Genomic DNA, 20,707 nt, shown 5'->3' with positions numbered 1-20,707 from the left:
CAGCTTGACGCTAACTATGTGGTTAGGTCCTCAAGGCACATACAAATGGAACAATAATAGTATTTGATGCAGGTATGACACACACCATACGGGTAATGAGAATTGGGGGCAGAAGGAGCGATCTTCTTATTTTTGTTGGGCTAAAAAAGATTTATGGACTGGACCCGAAGATGGCGGCGAGGGGAGTGCATTACCCCCGTGTGCTGCTTCACTGTGTGGGAGTATGACAAGTCAGGACGGCTAAAGGATATCTTGTTAGGAATTTCCAGCAATAGTGGGGTGCGCCGGAACCTGGAGGAAGGATTTCCATCGCATGAGGATCGGCTACGGGGACTCAAACGCGAGAGGTTTGTCGCACGGAGGGTAACACTGCTTATTCAGCAAATCGCCCCGCGGCTAGAGTCTGCAAGGCGCGCTGGGATAGAGACGCAGGGTTACAGCGCTGCAGTTTCTGCCAGACGCGCAAGCACCGCACTCAGGGCTGAATTCTGGGTTCGAGACGGGGAAGGAAGCGGTCCATCTCGGTTCTCCACACCGGTCAGACCACAGAGGAGGCCAGCAGCCACCATGTTGGTAAACTGACGTCACCACACCTGTTTTTGACTGACCGCAGCTCATTCAGCCATAGAACAGGTAATTTCAGGCTGCAATTCGCCTGCGGCTTGCAGACAGATTGCTAGGGTTCAGCGCCTGGGGGCTTCTTAAAATCTGATCTTATCGGAGTGAACACGGAGCGCGGGGCGGCCAAGTCCCGGCTCCCGGAACCGTCCCGGAACCGCCCTGGCTCCGGGCTGCGGAGCCTGCGGAGGCTGCTTCTTGGACCCTGCTAATATCAGAGCAAACACGAAACACCAAGAAGCCGAATTCCAGCTCCCGGAACTGAGCCCGCGGGGACTGCTTCTTGGAGCTTACACTTATAGGAGCTTACACCGAGCACAGAGCGGCCGAGTTCCGGCTCCCGGAACCGTCCCGGAACCGCCCTGGCTCAGGGCTGCGGAGCCCGCGGAGGCTGCTTCTTGGACCCTGCTACTATCAGAGCATACACCAAACACTAAGCGGCCGAATTCCGGCTCCCGGAACTGAGCCCGCGGGGGCTGCTTCTTGGAGCCTACACTTATAGGAGCTTACACCGAGCACGGAGCGGCCGAGTTCCGGCTCCCGGAACTTCCCTGGACCGGGGCTAGGAGCCCGCGGAAACTGTGTCTCGGTCCGGGTCCTGCTGAGGGCAGGTCAGGACTCACCCATTGCTTGGGTTGCCTGGCAAGGGGAACGAAATGCTGCCATTCGCATAGGATACCAACATGGCAGAGATCTGATGTCAGCAGAAAGCGGTGGAGGAGAGATCTTCATCAATACCAGCGGTGACATAAGCAGTTGGTCTTCTGGTAAGGGGGGTGAGGCTCAGTCACCCGAGTCTCCTCAATTTGTCCTCGAGCCGGAGGGAAGGAGCCGGGCCGCCGCCAGCCCCCGGAGCAGGCCCAGCGGCTCGCCAGTGTGGTGACCGCGTGACCCCAATTGGAGAGGGGGCGGAGCGGAGCCGCCACCCACACCCGCCAGGTGGGCAGACCCACGACCCAGTAGTACATGGGCGTGGTAGGAGGGGCAGGGCAGAGCCGCCCTTCGCGCTTGCAAGGTAAACAGACCTGTGACAGCCTGGCGGGTCAGGCCCAGTGGCCTGCCAGTGTGGTACACACGTCACCCCAACTCGAGTAGGGGCAGAGCAGATCCTTATCCCACGCCCGGATCAGGCCCTGCCGGTGTGGTGGTCACGTGACCCCAATTGGAGTGGGGGTGGAGCGGAACCGACACCCGTGCCCGCAGGGTGAGCAGACCAGTGATCAACCTGCAGATCAGGCCCAGGGGTCCGCAGGCGTGGTAGGAGGGGCAGGGCAGATCCGCCGCCCGCGCCTTCAAGGTAGGCAGACCTACAACAGACCGGCGGATCAGGCCCAGGAGCCTGCCGGCGGGGTACAAACACCACCCTAATTGGAGTAGTGACAGAGCAGAGTCGCCTCCCTTGCCAGGAACAGACCCAGCATCCTGCAGGCGGGGTAGTCATGACACCCCAATTGGAGTAGGGGCAAAGCAGAGCCTCCACTCGTGCCCGAAAGGTGGGCAGATCTGCGACCGACCAGCAGGACAGGCCCAGTGGCCTGCTGGTACGACAGACACGTCACCCCAATTGGAGTAGGGGCAGAACAGAGCCGCCACCAGCTCCCAGAACAGGCCCAGTGACCTGCCGGCGTGGTAGCCACGACACCCCAATTGGAATAAGGAGAGAGCAGAGCCGCCGCCCGCACCTGCAGGAAAGATACGCAAGCAGTATGAAAAGACAAGGAAAGAAAGGACCACAAGCAATGCAGGTCAACGCAACTTTAGAAGAGGTAACAGCTGCAGCAGATGGAATGTCAGATAAAGAATTCAGGATATACATGCTTCAGATGATCTGGAGTATCAAGGAAGACATTAAACAGCAAAATCAGACAATGAAAGATCACTTCGACAACGAATTACGCAAACAAATCCAGGAAGCAAAGGATCAACTATACAGGGAGATAGAGGTTATAAAAAACAAGCAATCAGAAATCCTAGAAATGCAGGAAGCAATAAACCAACTTAAAAACTCAATGGAGAATACTACCAACAGAGTAGAACACTTAGAAGATAGAACATCAGACAATGAAGACAAAGTATTTCAACTGGAAAAGAACATAGACAGCTCAGCAAGACTGTTAAGAAACCATGAGCAGAACATCCAAGAAATATGGGATAACATTAAGAGACCAAACTTAAGAGTCATTGGGATACAGGAAGGTACAGAGCTCCAAACCAAAGGAATGAGCAGTCTATTCCATGAAATAATACAAGAAAACTTCCCAGACTTGAAGAATGAGACAGAATCCCAAATCCTAGAAGCCTACAGGACGCCGAATGTGCAAAATCATAAGAGATCCACACCTAGACACATTATAATGAAGATGCCCAACATACAGAATAAGGAGAGAATTTTAAAAGCTACAAGAGAAAGGAAGCAGATTACATTTAGGGGCAAGCCAATCAGGATAACAGCTGATCTTTCAACACAGACTCTGAAAGCTAGAAGATCCTGGAATAACATATTTCAAACACTGAAAGATAATGGGTTCCAACCAAGAATTGTGTATCCAGCGAAATTAAGCTTCAGGATGGAGAATGAAATTAAAACCTTCCACGATAAACAAACGTTTAAAGAATTCGCAGCCAGAAAACCATCTCTTCAAAACATCCTAGCCAAAGTATTACAGGAAGAGGAAATGGAAAATAACAATGAAAACCAACAGTGGGAGGTAGGACAGTAAAGGGGGGGGGGAAACAATCAAAGAGGAAAACAAACAATGTTTAGTAACAGAAATAAACAAATATGGCTGGAAGAACAACCCATATCTCAATAATAACCCTAAATGTTAATGGCTTAAACTCACCAATTAAGAGACACAGGCTAGTAGAATGGATCACAAAACAAGACCCAACAATATGCTGCCTACAGGAGACGCATTTGATAGGAAAAGACATACATAGGCTGAAGGTGAAAGGTTGGGAAAAATCATATCACTCATATGGACTTCGGAAACAAGCAGGCGTGTCCATACTCATATCAAATAAAATAGATTTCAAGCCAAAGTTAATCAAAAGAGATAAAGAGGGACACTACATACTGCTTAAGGGAACCATACACCAACAAGACATAACAATCATAAATATTTATGCCCCAAACAATGGTGCAGCTATGTTCGTCAAACAAACTCTTCTCAAGTTCAAGAGTCTAATAGACCACCACACCATAATCATGGGAGACTTCAACACACCTCTCTCGCCACTGGACAGATCTTCCAAACAAAAGTTGAATAAGGAAACTATAGAACTCAATAACACTATTAATAACCTAGACCTAATTGACATATATAGAGTATACCACCCAACATCAAGCAGTTACACTTTTTTCTCAGCAGCACATGGATCCTTCTCAAAAATAGATCATATATTATGTCACAGGGCAACTCTTAGACAATATAAAGGAGTAGAGATATTACCATGCATCTTATCTGATCATAATGGAATGAAACTGAAAATCAACGATAAAAGAAGGAAGGAAAAAGCATACATCAATTGGAGAATGAACAATAGGTTACTGAATGATCAATGGGTTATAGAAGACATCAAGGAGGAAATTAAAAAATTCTTAGAGGTAAATGAAAACACAGACACAACATATCGGAATCTATGGGACACATTGAAAGCAGTTCTAAGAGGAAAATTCATTGCTTGGAGTTCATTCCTTAAAAAAAGAAAAAACCAACAAATAAATGATCTCATACTTCATCTCAAAATCCTTGAAAAAGAAGAGCAAAACAACAGCAAAAGAAGTAGAAGGCAAGAAATAATTAAAATCAGAGCTGAAATTAATGAAATCGAAACAAAAGAAACAATTGAAAAAATTGACAAAACTAAAAGTTGGTTCTTTGAAAAAATAAACAAAATCGACAGACCCTTAGCGATGCTAGTGAAGAGAAGAAGAGAGAGAACTCAAATTACTAGCATACGGGATGAAAAAGGCAATATCACAACAGACACTTCAGAAATACAGAAGATAATCAAAAACTATTTTGAATCCTTATACTCCAATAAATTAGAAGATAGTGAAGGCATAGATAAATTTCTTAAGTCATATGATCTGCCCAGATTGAGTCAGGAGGATATAGAAAACCTAAACAGACCAATATCAATTGAGGAGATAGAAGAAACCATCAAAAGACTACCAACTAAGAAAAGCCCAGGTCCCGATGGGTATACAGCAGAATTTTACAAAACCTTTAAAGAAGAACTAATACCAATACTTTTCAAGCTACTTCAGGAAATAGAAAAGGAGGGAGAACTTCCAAATTCATTCTATGAGGCCAACATCACCCTGATACCTAAACCAGACAAAGACACTTCAAAGAAAGAAAACTACAGACCAATATCTCTAATGAACCTAGATGCAAAAATCCTCAATAAAATTCTGGCGAATCGGATACAAAAACATATAAAAAAAATTGTACACCATGATCAAGTAGGATTCATCCCTGGGATGCAAGGCTGGTTCAATATACGGAAATCAATAAATGTTATTCACCACATCAATAGACTTAAAAATAAGAACCATATGATCATCTCGATAGATGCGGAAAAAGCATTTGACAAAGTACAGCATCCCTTTATGTTCAAAACTCTAGAAAAACTAGGGATAACAGGAACATACCTCAATATTGTAAAAGCAATCTATGCTAAGCCTCAGGCTAGCATTATTCTGAATGGAGAAAAACTGAAGGCATTCCCTCTAAAATCTGGAACAAGACAGGGATGCCCTCTCTCTCCACTTCTCTTCAACATAGTTCTCGAAACACTGGCCAGAGCAATTAGACAGACGAAAGAAATTAAAGGCATAAAAATAGGAAAAGAAGAAATTAAATTATCACTATTTGCAGATGATATGATTCTATATCTAGCAGACCCAAAAGGCTCTACAAAGAAACTATTAGAGCTAATAAATGAATTCAGCAAAGTGGCAGGATTTAAAATCAACACGCATAAATCAAAGGCATTCCTGTATATCAGCGACAAATCCTCTGAAATGGAAATGAGGACAACCACTCCATTCAAAATATCTTCAAAAAAAATAAAATACTTGGGAATCAACCTAACAAAAGAGGTGAAAGACTTATACAATGAAAACTACAGAACCCTAAAGAGAGAAATAGAAGAAGATCTTAGAAGATGGAAAAATATACCCTGTTCATGGATAGGCAGAACTAACATCATCAAAATGGCGATATTACCAAAAGTTCTCTATAGGTTTAATGCAATGCCAATCAAAATCCCAATGGCATTTCTTGTAGAAATAGAGAAAGCAATCATGAAATTCATATGGAAAAATAAAAGACCCAGAATAGCAAAAACAATGCTAAGCAAGAAGTGTGAATCAGGCGGTATAGCGATACCAGACTTCAAACTATACTACAGAGCAATAGTAACAAAAACAGCATGGTACTGGTACCAAAACAGGCGGGTGGACCAATGGTACAGAATAGAGGACACAGAAACCAATCCACAAAACTACAACTATCTTATATTTGATAAAGGGGCTAAAAGCATGCAATGGAGGAAGGATAGCATCTTCAACAAATGGTGCTGGGAAAACTGGAAATCCATATGCAACAAAATGAAACTGAATCCCTTTCTCTCGCCATGCACAAAAGTGAATTCAAAATGGATCAAGGAACTTGATATCAAATCAGAGACGCGCCGTCTGATAGAAGAAAAAGTTGGCTACGATCTACAGTCGGTGGGGTCGGGCTCCAAATTCCTCAATAGGACACCCATAGCACAAAAGTTAATAATTAGAATGAACAAATGGGACTTACTCAAACTAAGAAGTTTTTTCTCAGCAAAAGAAACAATAAGAGAGGTAAATAGGGAGCCTACATCCTGGGAACAAATCTTTACTCCTCACACTTCAGATAGAGCCCTAATATCCAGAGTATACAAAGAACTCAAAAAATTAGACAATAAGAGAACAAACAACCCAATCAACAAATGGGCCAAGGACCTGAACAGACACTTCACAGAGGAGGACATACAGTCAATCAACAAGTACATGAAAAAATGCTCAACATCTCTAGCTGTCAGAGAAATGCAAATCAAAACCACCCTAAGATACCATCTCACTCCAGTAAGATTGGCAGCCATTAGGAAGTCAAACAACAACAAGTGCTGGCGAGGATGTGGGGAAAAGGGTACACTTGTACATTGCTGGTGGGACTGCAGATTGGTGCAGCCAATTTGGAAAGCAGTATGGAGATTTCTTGGAAAGCTGGGAATGGAGCCACCATTTGACCCAGCTATTCCCCTTCTTGGTCTATTCCCTAAAGACCTAAAAAGAGCATGCTACAGGGACACTGCTACATCGATGTTCATAGCAGCACAGTTCACAATAGCAAGACTGTGGAACCAACCTAGATGCCCTTCAATAGACGAATGGATAAAAAAAATGTGGCATTTATACACAATGGAGTATTACTCTGCATTAAAAAATGACAAAATCATAGAATTTACAGGGAAATGGATGGCATTAGAGCAGATTATGCTAAGTGAAGCTAGCCAATCCCTAAAAAACAAATGCCAAATGTCTTCTTTGATATAAGGAAAGTAACTAAGAACAGAGTAGGGACGAAGAACAGGAGAAGAAGATTAACATTTAACAGGGATGAGAGGTGGGAGGGAAAGGGAGAGAGAAGGTAAATTGCACGGTAATGGAAGGAGACCCTCAGGGTTATACAGTGGAGGGGGTAGAGAGAGAGGAGGGGAGGGGAGGGGAGAGGTGGGGAGGGGGGAGGGTGGATGATGGGAAAGGCAGCGGAGCACAACAGACACTAGTATGGCAATTTGTAAATCAATGGATGTGTAACTGATGTGAATCTGCAATCTGTGTATGGGGTGAAGGTGGGAGTTCATAACCCACTAGAATCAAAGTGTGGAATATGATATGTCAAGAAATTTGTAATGTTTTGAACAACCCACAATAAAAAATTAAAAAAAAAAAAAAAAAAAAAAAAGAATATATTCTTAAAAAAAAAAAAAAAAAAGATTTATGGACAAGGTAGGATTTCATAGGGAAAGGAAGGCCATTCTAAGTTAAGAAGGACATGTCCAGAAGAGCAAAATCAAGAAAGGAATATTTATGAGTCAGCAACAGTTTGGCAAAAGTGGCAGTTTTCCTACAGTCACCCAATATTGGAGTTGGAAGAGACCATAGAGATCATCAAATTCCACATTTTACTATTAAGAATACTGGGTGTAGAAAGCTTAAATGACTTGCCCAAGTTGACTTGGCTAAGAGAGGCAGAAAGGACTGAATCCTAGCCCATGACCTCTTACTAAGTGCATTTTCTACTATGCACTGCTGATCCCAGGGAAATGATGACTAAGAGACAGAAAGACCACAGAGGATCTTGGATGAGATGCAAGATGTTTGCACATGAAGCCCTGGAAACCTGTGGCTATTTTTGAACTCGGAAGTGACACATGGTCAGAGTAGAACTACATAAAGAGAAAGCTGGTGATGGTGTGTAGTATGGATGGAAAGAATTGAAAGGACACACAGTGGGACAGGTAGAGAGGAACAGCCCTGGACCAGCTGTGAGACAACACAAATTAGGGTGATAGAAAATGGAAAGGACGACTATGAGAGAATCTTAACCATGGCTATGGAAGAGTAAAGATGCTGGAGATGCAAAGATAACACTTGATATTCAGAGTTGAGTAGTTGCCCATGAAAGAAACCATTATGTATGATTTCTTAGAAACCACCTATACTTTCCTCCTGGCTTTTGCTGTCATTTCTCTTTAGCATTTCACTCACTTATTCATTATTTTATTCAAAAAATGTTTTATGAACCCTATGGAAGATGTTCAGTATTCACTTAAGCCAGTAACCAACTGAATGTGATATTTCTTTCTTTCTTTTTTTTTTGAGATCTTGGACTCTTTGCAGCAGGAGTTGTTGGACGGAACTGAGGCTAAATGAGGAGAACTGCTTGGTCATTGAAAAGAAAAAAACCTGATTGTCAGGGAGGGTGTTGAAAAGCCAGTAAGATTTGAAATGGGAGGAGGATCAAAGTGTCTTGGGAAGGGAGAAGGCAGCCCTGTGCACACAGAAGCTCCTGGTTTTAGGGAGAATAAAAGGTCCCAGTGTAGTGGCAACAAAGGGACTCTTTTGTGCATTCACAGTCAGGGGTCTGAAGGGGTGAACAGCCTTGGCCCTGGGGCAGGGGTGGCTCTAAGCTCAGGCTGCTGACCCCCAGGAGAGCGGGAGGACCCTTGTGTCAACCATCAAGATGAGCAGGCACCAAGAACTCCTTGTGTCAGAGGGAGGCCCAGACATCTCAGCTTTGAAGACTGAGGGCCACTGAAGGGCAGAGGCTGCGGTTCCTTACCATTCAATCTATCTCCCAGTGACTCCTACCCCTCCATGATCTTTGCATACCTTTGACAGCTGTGATTTGCCCATCTTCCATTTACAATTGAGACTTATTGTCTGTCTTTATCCTGCACATTTAGTTTTTTTTTTTTTTTAAATCATGTTTATCTGCACATTTAGTTTTACCAACTGGACTCTTGACTATATATGACAAATAGGTTAAACCACATAACCCAGCTAATGGATTGGTTATAGCTATACTGAGAATTGACCTATCTTACATCTAGACTGAACATAATGATTCTGGGCAGAAGGAGGTTTCAAAATTATTTAACTTTTGTAACTTGTCTCCTAATATTGTCATCCCTCAGCATCTAAGGGAGATTGGTTCCAGGACCTCTTGCAGATACCAAAATTTGTAATGCTCAAGTTCCTTAGATAAAATAGCATATTATATGCATGTAACCACACACACATCCTCTTGTATACTTTAAATCATCCATAAATAAATTATGATACCTAATGTTATATAAATAGTTGTTATACTATATTTTTAGGGAATAATAATAAAAAAATAGTCTGTACATATTCAGTATAGATAACAACTTTTTTCCAAATATTTGCAATCAGTGGTTGGTTGAATCTACAGATGCAGAACCACTGGATGCAAAACCTGTGGCTATAGAGAAGCAAATGTAATACCAAAAGAAAGTAGGGTGGTGGAAGGAGCTCCACAGGGAAGTTTCCAGAAACAAGGTTAGAAAGCCCAAATCAAAAAGCTTTCCAATGACCTTCCAAAATGCTCAACTATTGTCAATATCCTCTGACAACCTGATGTGTGCTCTGAGGTCAGGAGGGTTTGGGCTGCATTGCAGTGCTCAGGAAATCTCACTCTGCCAGAGTGTGACATTGACTTTTGCCTATAACAAAGGTATATATAGTTCACATAGTTTTAGCAGGACAATTTAGCAAGTCTCCAGCAGAAAGGACGTGTGTGTGCTAATGGAAGTTATTATAAGGATTAGCTCTGGATGAGAACAATTCAGAGTTTAGGACTTGTATTTGATTCTTGCTATTCCTACATGGAATTTTGGAAAGAAGGAATATCTGTTTCAGAGAAATGTGATCCTCAGGATGCAGATGAAGGGGATAAAGATGGTGGGGGCTGCTATTTATGGGTTCATTCTGAAGGCCATCTCCCTCACCACACTGCCTTGTACCTGGACCCCAAGGCTGCACACTCATTTAGACTTTATTATAGGAAGACCAAGGGCTGGGTACTGTGTGGTTAGGAAAGTCACATCCCAGCAGGAAAGAGTCAGTGACTTGTTCAAACTGTAAACTGAGCTCAGAATGCAAGCCAGGTGCCCTGACTTCCCTCCCCACTATGCCTCATGATAAGGTCCCTGCTCCACTCCCTATGTCTGGGGTTGGACTTCTGTGGAGGCAAGAGAGTGACCTCAGGGCATTGGTGAGCTCAGATGGCTGTCCTGGTTTGGAGTGCAGAGAAATGTTATCAGTCCTCTGAGAGAAGGCTTTGCAGTCTGATTTTCTCAGAGGCCAGTGGTGGGAACAGGTTCTTCCCTGGAGACCAAGTGAGCACTGAACTTTGAGAAGCCTCCACAGGCATGGGAGGGAAGAGCCACTGAAGCATTGAAGGGGAGGGACAGAATGATTTATGAGTAAACCCGAAATGAGCAGAACTTGCCGGCCTGACCTCAGCACCAACTGAGGGGCGTGGGAGAGCATTCTGTAAATATTTAAAAGGCATCGATGCCAGAGAACTCAATGACTGAACCTGGGTGGAAGGGAAGGGAGGGAGTGCAAAAGGAAGGCTGTCAGGGAAATCTTACCCAGAGCCATGGGAGGCAGGGCCTCCTCCCTCAGGGAGGGTTGTCTGTTTGGGCATCTCCCCAAGCACAGGGTTTCAGGGCTGACAGATTCCAGGAAGCGGACAACATGGGTCTGCATCACTTTTCCTGTAAGGAAATTGGGCAGAAACACAAGGAAAGACAGGCAGTTAGAACAAAATGAATGGAATAGCCCTATCCTTCCTTTTCATATCCTGTTTTAATTGGTTTTCTAGGGATCCGTGTTGTCTGTGTTAGTCCTGGCCTTCTCTGCCTTCCTGACTACCTGTCTGTAATATCTTCCTATTTTATATAAGCCAGAGACTATGGATATTTCACAGCCCAGATTAACCTTGAGCTCCTCTGGAAAGCTAGTCTCAACCTCAAATGTTATGTACTATCATTAGCCCTCCCCAGCCCCCGAGCATGTTGAAAGTTACCATACACTTTACATACTAAAGGTTCTGTGTTGTCCTATGGTAAAGATATATTTTGAACTTTGTTTAGTCTAATCTTTCCTAAGTTTGCTTGGTCATGATATCTGACCTTTATAATGCATTGTGCATTGGCTTATGAGTGTTCTTGCTTGGTGATTCATGTGAGTATGACTGGCATCACCCAACTGCATCCTAAGAGGATTGGGGTGAAGAATACAGTCCTGCTTCCTTTGCAGTTCCACAGCACACAGCAAGCCCTATGTGATGCCAACATGTGGGTTTAATTAGAAGGCAAGAAGAACACCAGAAACAAAAAGAAAAAGCACATGACAAAACTGGGAAAAATTTGCGACATATGTACAAAGGAATGATGTCTTGCACATAGAAAAATGTGTATATCAGAAAAACAATAAACATTGCAATAGTAGTGGGGGAAATCCTAAACAGTCAATTCATAAAATACACAAAGCTTCTATGTATGTGAAAGAATATTTAACCTCACTGCAATCATAAACATGCAATAAAAATGTACCAATTAAACTGGTGAAAACAAAAAAGTTGGGTTAGCAAGGACATAAAAAATCAACACTGTTTTGCAAGGTTGACTTTTAAAAAAATCAGTATATGCCTATTTTTCCAGTGTGGGAATTTTTCATCATGAATGATTTATCAAAATATGCTATTATTGGCTGCATTATATGGAGTATTAAAATTCATTTATGACTGAGCATTTAGGTAGTTTCCAAGGTTTTGTACAATCTTAGATTATTTCCTTAGGATCAAATTTTATTAATAGTGTATTAGTTATATACTGCTATGTAACAAATCTTCCTCCAATCTGAATGTTATATAGCTCAAAACAATAACAACAAATTAATCTGGTTACTGAGGGTCAGGAATTTGGACAAAGCACATCAGAGTGCCTTGTCTCTGATTTATCATGACTGGGGCCTCATCTAGAAGACTGGAAACCTGGAAGGCTAGGGCTAGAATCACCTGAAGACTCATGTGTCCAACACTGATGCTTAGTGGAGGCTATTGGCTAGAGGCTATTGGCTATTCTGCATGTAACCTCTCCATTGATCTAGGCTTCCTTACAACATGGCAGTTGGGGTCTAAAGGTGAGAGAGGGGGTATTGCTGGTATAACAAATTGCCACAAACTTAGTGGCTTGAGTCTGGGCCACCGGCTCGTGCAGCTTACTCATGCCCTCTATTCTGCTCAGGCTCCATCCCAGAAACACTCTTTCACTTTATGTGGACACTCACTGGGCTTATAAGCTTTTTAACTTTGTCCAAAGAGATGGACACAAGTTAACCATCATTTTACTTACTTGGTGGATCTGAGAGAATATGACTCATCTCAACAGATAGTTCTAACTGTGTACTCACTGGGGGTCTTGTTGTTTAGCATTCCATCTCTGCCATAGCTCGATGATATGCCAAGAATTGTTTTCCAATGCCAGATCCTTGCACCAGAACCCCAGAGGCCTACATAGGGACTTCCTGTGAGGCTCATCATAATCTCTATGCTACATATTTTCCCAACACTGACACCACAACACACATAGATACATTTTCTATCTTCCAAGCCACTGCTGACCAATGATATGGCCTGAGTGTCAAGACTTTTGACATCAAGGCCTTGAAACCTACTGCAGAGAACTTTCCTACTCTGGATACCTCTCAAGGCTGGCAGCCTCCCATACCACTCAGTACAGCCAGCCCTCTGTATCAGCAGGGCTGAACCAGCAGATTCAATCAAGTACAGATTATACACTCTGTAGTTAGGCCTACAATCGTTGCATCTGTACTGAACCTGTAAAGATATCTTTTTTTCTCTGCCACTATTTCCTAAACAACACAGTATAACAACTATTTACATAATAACATTTATGTTGTATTAGATATCATAAGTAATTAGTGTTATATGGTTGGATGTGTTAAGTTATAAGTAAATCTATGACATTTTATACATAGGACTGAGTATCTGTGGATTTGGGTATCTTTAAGGAGTCCTGGAATAAATCCCTTGTGCACATTGAAGGATAACTATACACGAAGAAGACAATATTTCTAGGTAAGGACTATGTGTAGCCTCCCAAACCTAGAGAAGACAGTCAGGCTCTGTTCTTTTGTCTTTGTGATAGGGGATGAGAGATGCAATAATTCTGGAGGGAACATCCTTATATGCCTCTTTACCTCTGCACCCCAATAACCTTCATCAAACTGCCTTATCCCTGAATCTTCATAGGCTTTATAACCCAATTCTGGAATGCATGTGTCTTCTCAAAGCTTCTTGCTTGTCCTTTCCAGTCAGCATAAGGTTTTGATGTAATGGATAAGTGAGGTATTTTATGAGCTGTCCAGGAAGTTGGAGTTCTTTGGCCTTTGACCTGACAGATTGAAGGGAGAGTTAATAGAGTCCTGTGGCAAATGTCTAAAGTCATATTGTTTTCAATTTCACACAAATGCAAACTGTTTGCATTTCTGTCTTTTTAATTGGAATAGAAAAGAATGCATTTACAAAATCAGTGGTTATATACCCTGAGTGAGGCCTTGTTAATCTGGGATAGCAATAAGATCTCTTTGGACACATCAGATGCCATCAGGTTTCCCACTTCTTTAGGCCAGCAGTAGAGTAGTGTACAGTAATTCTCCAGGGTTCATTCAGGGGTTGTTCTAGTATACTAGTACCAATTACGGACGACAGACCCAGCATTTTGTAAGCTGTCAATGGTAACACTTATTCTGCCACCCCCGCTTCTCCCCAGGGATATGACACTTTGGTTTGGAGGGTAACATTTTGAGTTCAACAATTCAGAAGTTACCAATTAACCTTTTCTACTATGCTCTTAGCTGTTAATGCATAAGCCAGGGACCCAATGTAAGAGTTATTCCAACAGCCAGAGTATAAGTTCCAGTTATATTCTAGGGGACTGTGTATTTCTGTGGACTCAGTAGGCCCAATGTGAACTGCACTTATGCCAGGACTGCATTTATTTATTGGCTCCAAAGGCAAGTTCCAACAGAGAGGGATCACTGTGCCTTGGATCTCTAGGTATCCATGTCAGCTTATATCCTATGTTCAATGATCCTGGGCAATTCTAGTCATTTCTCTATCCCTGGGACACAGACACTTGAGTAGCCAGATGGAGAACCCTCTGGAGAATCATATGGTAGATATTTGTGGGCAGGGTCTTTCCTTCAAGAAATCCAGTTATCGAGTTCTAGTCAGATCTAGCAATTGAGCAAGGAATTGATTTTTTTTTTAATTGAGATGATTTTCTTCTGCCTCAGCCTCCTGTTTCTCCACTTTTGTTTGCTTTGGACAATAAATACTAAGCAGCACTCTTATTGTCACTCTTTTTAAAAATTTCCTATCATTCCTGTCAGATATTACTAAGCCTTGTGTTGTGACAGTTTTTTCTACCATAAACCACATAGAGGAAAGCCATCACTATTAGGATTGCTAGATAAAGTACAAGATGCCTAGTTAAGTTTGAATTTCAGACAAACAATAACTCTTTTAAAAAGCATAGTTATGCCCCAAATGCTTCATGGAGTACACTTATATAAAACAAAACAAAATAAACTGTTGTTTATCTAAAATTCTAATTTAATTGGGCATCCTGCATTTTTCATTTGTTAAATATAGCAACATTGGTCCCCAGCAATCTGTTCAATCTTCTGGTGTCCAGCATCTGACCTCATATATATCCACTCAAGCATGGCCACTTCCCCCAACCTTTTCATGCCTTCCTTTACTCCATTCTTGGGAAATTTGGGTATTTCCCAAGTTGATGAGTAACCATCATTTTACCATGGTTTTAAGAACCATTGCAGCAGTTGTTGGCCCCATCTCCAGGGAGTACTTCCTAGGGTTAAACCTGTTAATCAGAGAAAGTCTTCTGAAGTCGCTTCCACTCTAATATTCTGAAGGTCACCTTGATCAAATGCCTTCAACATTCAATCCCAGGAGCACTCTGGTGGATCTTGCTGGTACTGAGATCAATTAGTTCTTTCAGTGTATAGTTTCTTTCCTCCCCTATCAGATTATATTCTGTTCCTCTACTGCAGGAGATAATGGCCCCATTGGGAGCTCCCAAAAAAGCCCTATGGCTCTCACACTCAGCCAGCGTTTGTCAATGGCCTTCAGTCACTATTCCTTTTCATCTATATAATTGAACAGTAATTAGCCAACTGTGTTCTCTTTGTAGACATTGCTCTTTTCCCGTATTTTAAAACTCTACATTCCTTCAATTGGGACCATTGCCCAGGGCACTAATGGTGAAATTTAGCAATTTGAGCCATCATCCCTTACTAGGGGCTCTCTGTGCGTCATCCACCAACAAGGATGGCTGGGTGAATCAGAATCCTAAATTATCATCTAATCATTTCTTTTCCTTGGGTCACCCCTGGGACACCTTGTGTGAATAGTGTCCTGTGAGAAGCAGATGACAACATGAGGATAGAGAAAATGAGGAGGGAGCTGGAGGAGGCTGGGATCTGGATCTATCTTCAGATGATGCTGAAAGGAAAGGAAGTAAGTTTGGGTGGCAGCATCTTAGCCTGTGCTAAAGTCCTTAGAGAGCTCAGCAAGGCCATAGTGGAGTGCTCAAGCCAAAATAGCTTGTTAGGGATGCTCCATGTCTTCAGGTCTGCTTGGAGTTTGTGTCATGCCGAGTCAGTGACTGGAACACCTGTGACCTCAGAGTGAAAGAAAGGTTGGAGTTGAGGGCTCAGTAGCTGGGACTGTCCATTAATTATGCTCCAACAGTGGGAGAATGGGAAATGCATTTCCATGGTTTCCACAGTAACTGTGCCTTTAAGATTTTAGAATCTCTTTTGTTTGGGTCAGAGGTTCTACAGGCATCATCTGAGTTCTTTTAGAGTTCCTTACAGAGACCCAAACAGCCTTAACTTGTTTTTATCCTCAAATTCCCATGCTTTATTGGCAGCTTCCTGTATTTGGTCTGTGTTGTAATTAAATTTGGCTATATTATAATTTGTGAAATTTTTCTGGATAGAGAGACTGAAGATAAGAATAATTTTACTTATATTCCTTCTAAATTTGGAGTGGAAATTGATCAATTATTTCCTATCCTTGCCTACCCCCTTATTACATTATCAGAGTTAGCTGAAAGAAATCAGTTTATGTTCTCAACTTTCTATCCAAGTTTACAAGTTCATTAATACATTTCCTATCTTCCAAATGACTGCTGGATATAACTTTACCAAACATTTATTGCCATATAACACAAGCTGCCATTTTTCTGGCTTTTGTATTAATTTCTTTATCATTTTTCTAGTCTCGATCTACTGTCAAGTTTTGATGACCACGGCCATATAGTTTAGTTATTGATCATAGAAAAACCCCATGTTTCTGTCAGTAGTGTCCATTACTATATCATTTAATTACTGCTTCAGTACAAGATCTCATATAACTCAGAACATTTATTTAGCTCTAGCCTCTCTGGGTTAGCTAATATAGACTGGACTCAGCTGGGGCAGCTCTGTTCACTAGCAGGCCAGCAGGGTAGGTTCTAAGATGATATAACAGAAGCACAGAAGAACAAATTCAATCTTGTAAGTGCTTCCTAAACTTTTGGTTATTTTGCATTTAGTAACATCCCATTGGTCAAAATAAGTCATGTGACAATCCCGAAGTCAAGGGCCAAGGATGTATATACTCTACCTGTGGAGATGGAGAGGTAAGGGGATAAATACCCCAGAACTATAATATTTTAAACCACAAGTATTCACGTTCACTCTCTTTGTTGCAAACCATGTTCCCATTTTCTGGTTTGGAGGTGGTTTTACGTTCAAATGTATTTGAAGTAAAAGAAATTTAAATCTTCCTGGAACGAGAAAGCTAAGTTTTTTTATAAACACTTGTAAGTTGTCTTCTTTAACTTTTTGAGTTTTTATGAACTGACTAAAATTGTAGATAAAGAGATAGATGGTCAGCATATCACATGCCCTGAAAAGAAAGGATTATTTCTTGTTGGAGTTCTCCCCATGTTCCCTTTTTATCTATTTTAGGAAGCCCTCAAAAATCCTAGCACTACCCTTTCCCACTCCTGATACTTTCTGGTATATAATTAATTGTTCTATCTTTTTAAAGATTGTCATTACTTTGACTCCAGGTCAAGAATTGTGTTAAGTGCTTCAGATGTGATACGTCATTGAATTTTTAAGACATTGCTATGAGACTGGCATTGTTATGACCATTATGAAAATAATCTCTTCTGGATATATAGTGAATCAAAAAGATTTGAATTTGAGTTTATCTTACTCCAAAGCCAGGTCTCCCACCCTACAGTATGGATAGCTCCTTTTTGTTTAAATCTGCCTCTACTCTCCATCAAAACAGAAATAACTTTATTGCTCAAGTAGCCCTTAAAGTGCAATGACATTGAAAAATTATAAGTTTAAAAGAATCTGACTATAGACTATTATCATCAGAGGAATAAATGGCATTGGCATGTTTTGCTTTAGTCTAACACTGAGTCTCCATAAGGAAGAACAGCTGCCTGATGATTGGTTCCTAAGCTTGCCAGGAGTGCTCACCCCCAAGACTGGTCTGTGTGGAGGAAACACCAATTGCAATGGAAAAGGAGAGAGTCACCCCCTGCCAGATGCTGCTATTTCTTTCTTTTCTGCTGACAAATGCAGTTTAAAGAGGCTTTGCATCATAAGGCAGGAGAGGGAGTCAGAATAGGAGGAGTGGTAAATAATTTATTTACAGGTAACCAACCAAAGGCCGAGGTAGCACCTCTCTGTGATTTTGCTTGGGGTCTCAGGTCATCTTCATATAGCAACCTAAGCAGGAAACCCTGATTCCTTGCTAGGTAGTTTATTCTAAATTGTATTATTCTCTTTAATTTTTGCCTTGTTCGGGCTGTGCCAACTGCCCACCTTAGCATGGCTTGCAGTATATCTCCATCTCTGAGGGATCTATCCTCCTTGTAGGGTTGGAGGCTCCTCATTTTCAAACTGCATAGATTCTTGAGAAGAATGAGGTAATAGATGTGAGAATACTGCTATAAAAGAAAAAAAAAAGAGAGAAGAAAACCAAAACATTGCCTTTTCTCATGCCCATGCCCAGTGGTCATTTAATGCAAATAAAGAGAGCTGGGTTGGCCAAAATATTGTAGAGGTGTTTGAGAATAAGGGGGGCAGGGAGAAAAATTTAAATTTAGAAGTGACTCCTCCCTTGGGGATTAATTAGGAACCATGGGAAATCTGAAGTAAAGATCTGTCAGAGTTAGGAACCAAGCTGAGGTCCTTGCAATTTTAGGTCATGGAGACTTGGGCACAGAGAGGATTTGTAAATGATAAAGGGGCATCTAGACCAACCCTCTCTTGCCCTGCTCCCTTCAACTCTATCTGATGCTTGGTTGTCTTTGACAACCAAAAACCTCTGGTTGAACACATCAAACCATAGTGAATTCCCTGTACTATGCGACAGATCTTTCTTTTCTTGGACAGATCTATCAAAATGTTCTTCCATGCACTGTGTTATTGCCATCATTCTCCCTGATCCATTATGCCCCAGAATATGGACTAAAGAATAGGGTTGGGAGGTAAAGGATAAGAGGTGAGTCTGGGAATCAGGAAGAAAGGATTTCTAACACTTTATGTGCAGAAGAAAGACTGGGTGGGGGGGGGGGGTGGAAAGCCATGGAGGAGGAGACATGCGGGTGCCTGCTGTTGGCAGTGTCTAATGAATGACATTCATCCCAACTCCCATTTCATAAATCCAGCAAGAGGCTGGATTTCCACCAAGAGGGTCTACAAAGTTGTGTTTTGGCTCTAGAACACAGTGATTCCCAATGCTCAGAAAGTCAGAAATGATGGCATGGGAGACCAAGAGGGGAGGAAACGAGGAAAGGAGAAAGAGAGGAAGAGAAAGAAAAAATAAGAAAAAGAGGAGGAAAAGAAAGAAATGAAAAGACACTGGGAGACGGAGAATGTCATGGAACAAAAGGAGCAGTAGGGACTATGGACAGAGAGGGAAAAAAAAACTACGGAGAATTAAAAAAAAAGTTAAGAAAAAAGACGTGGCAGGCCATTTTAGCTCAGCAGCGACTGAAACGTGCAGTCTCCAGGCTGTATGTCCTACGTTGGTTGCTTTTTCTCCTAGGCATCCTGGCTCCTGGTCCAAGACTGGGGAACTTGGTGGTGGTGGTGGTGGTGATGGTCGGGGGGTGGGGACACAGGTGGAGTTTTAAAGAGGAGCACTGCAGAGTTTCCATCGGTGCTGCCATGATTCTGAAAGCGCAGGAGCCCTGACAGCTCCAGGAAGGTGGATTCTGGGTGGGAGGATCTGAACTGAGCCGCGGAGCACTGTCCTTTGGCATTCGCCCCCGCCTTGGTGCCAGTCTCTGCCTGGGCCTCCCCTCATTTGAAGAGAGGCTGGCGCGAGCCGGAAGGCTGGAGACCAGCATCGACCATTCGTCCAATTCCGAAGGAGTCGGCGGGCAGGTCTCCTGGGTGCAGTCTGGGAGGGGGAAGGGAGGGGCGGGGTGCGCATGCGCTGTCGGCCTGGCGCGCCACATCTGGATCCGCTTCTGAGATAAGCGGAGAAATTCCAGGCGCGCCTCCCCTTCCTACAGGCTCACAAAGATAGACGGGGGTGGGGCATGTGAATTATAGAGCAGGGCCCGAGTCTACTGGGACCTGGGCAGTGTTTTTTGTTTTGTTTTTAAAGAAAATCTCACCAGTGGAACTTCTTTGGGAAAACCTTTTATAAAGCCTGCAAAGCTAGGACCACTCCCGTCCTAGCTGCAAGTCAAGTGCAGTAATGGCTGTTCAGTGAGACTCCAGAGCAAGCATTCTGTCCACTGTGGTGGGATAGCAGCGACTCTCTTGAAGGCTTAGAACAGGTTAGCCTCTAGGTCGGGGACAGACCTTGGTTTTTCACTCCCTTGAAAGGTCTGCTTAATTATTGGTGGGGCAGCTTGGGGTAAAGGAAGAAAAGCATTCACTGTTTGTTTTCCTCTCTCCAAACTAAAGTTAGTAGCTGCTAAGCAAAAGTGCAATATGCAAATCTTACTCCTGCTGGGGTTCATAGACCCAAGGAAAGTACATTTCAGGACCATGAAAAAGAGCAGAGATGGTCTGAAATCTTGAGAACACAGGGCGAGAGCAGAAACTGCCAGGCACCAACAGTATGATGCAGGAGGAGATGGAGAGAACCTGGATATGTCCAGGGGCCTGAGACCCTTCCCTGCCAGCATGATCAGAAGTCAGTCAGAAGCCAAGAAAGTGGGGTTGGTAGAAACCAGATTTAACCCTCCAAGTCTTTTATTTTGTACAAAGAGCTGCAGAAAGTAAGACTGGGCAAACTAGTTCAGTCTCACAGGGTAATAGATAGGATAAGACTAGTTCATATAGAAATGCAATAAACAGAAGAATGCA

Source organism: Marmota monax, unplaced genomic scaffold (assembly GCF_021218885.2).
Source record: "Marmota monax isolate L192 unplaced genomic scaffold, Marmota_monax_Labrador192_F-V1.1 WCK01_AAM20220418_F8-fsc00062, whole genome shotgun sequence".
Classification (NCBI taxonomy): domain Eukaryota; kingdom Metazoa; phylum Chordata; class Mammalia; order Rodentia; family Sciuridae; genus Marmota; species Marmota monax.
The sequence above is the reverse complement of the archived record's forward strand: the minus strand, read 5'-3'. Positions refer to the sequence as shown.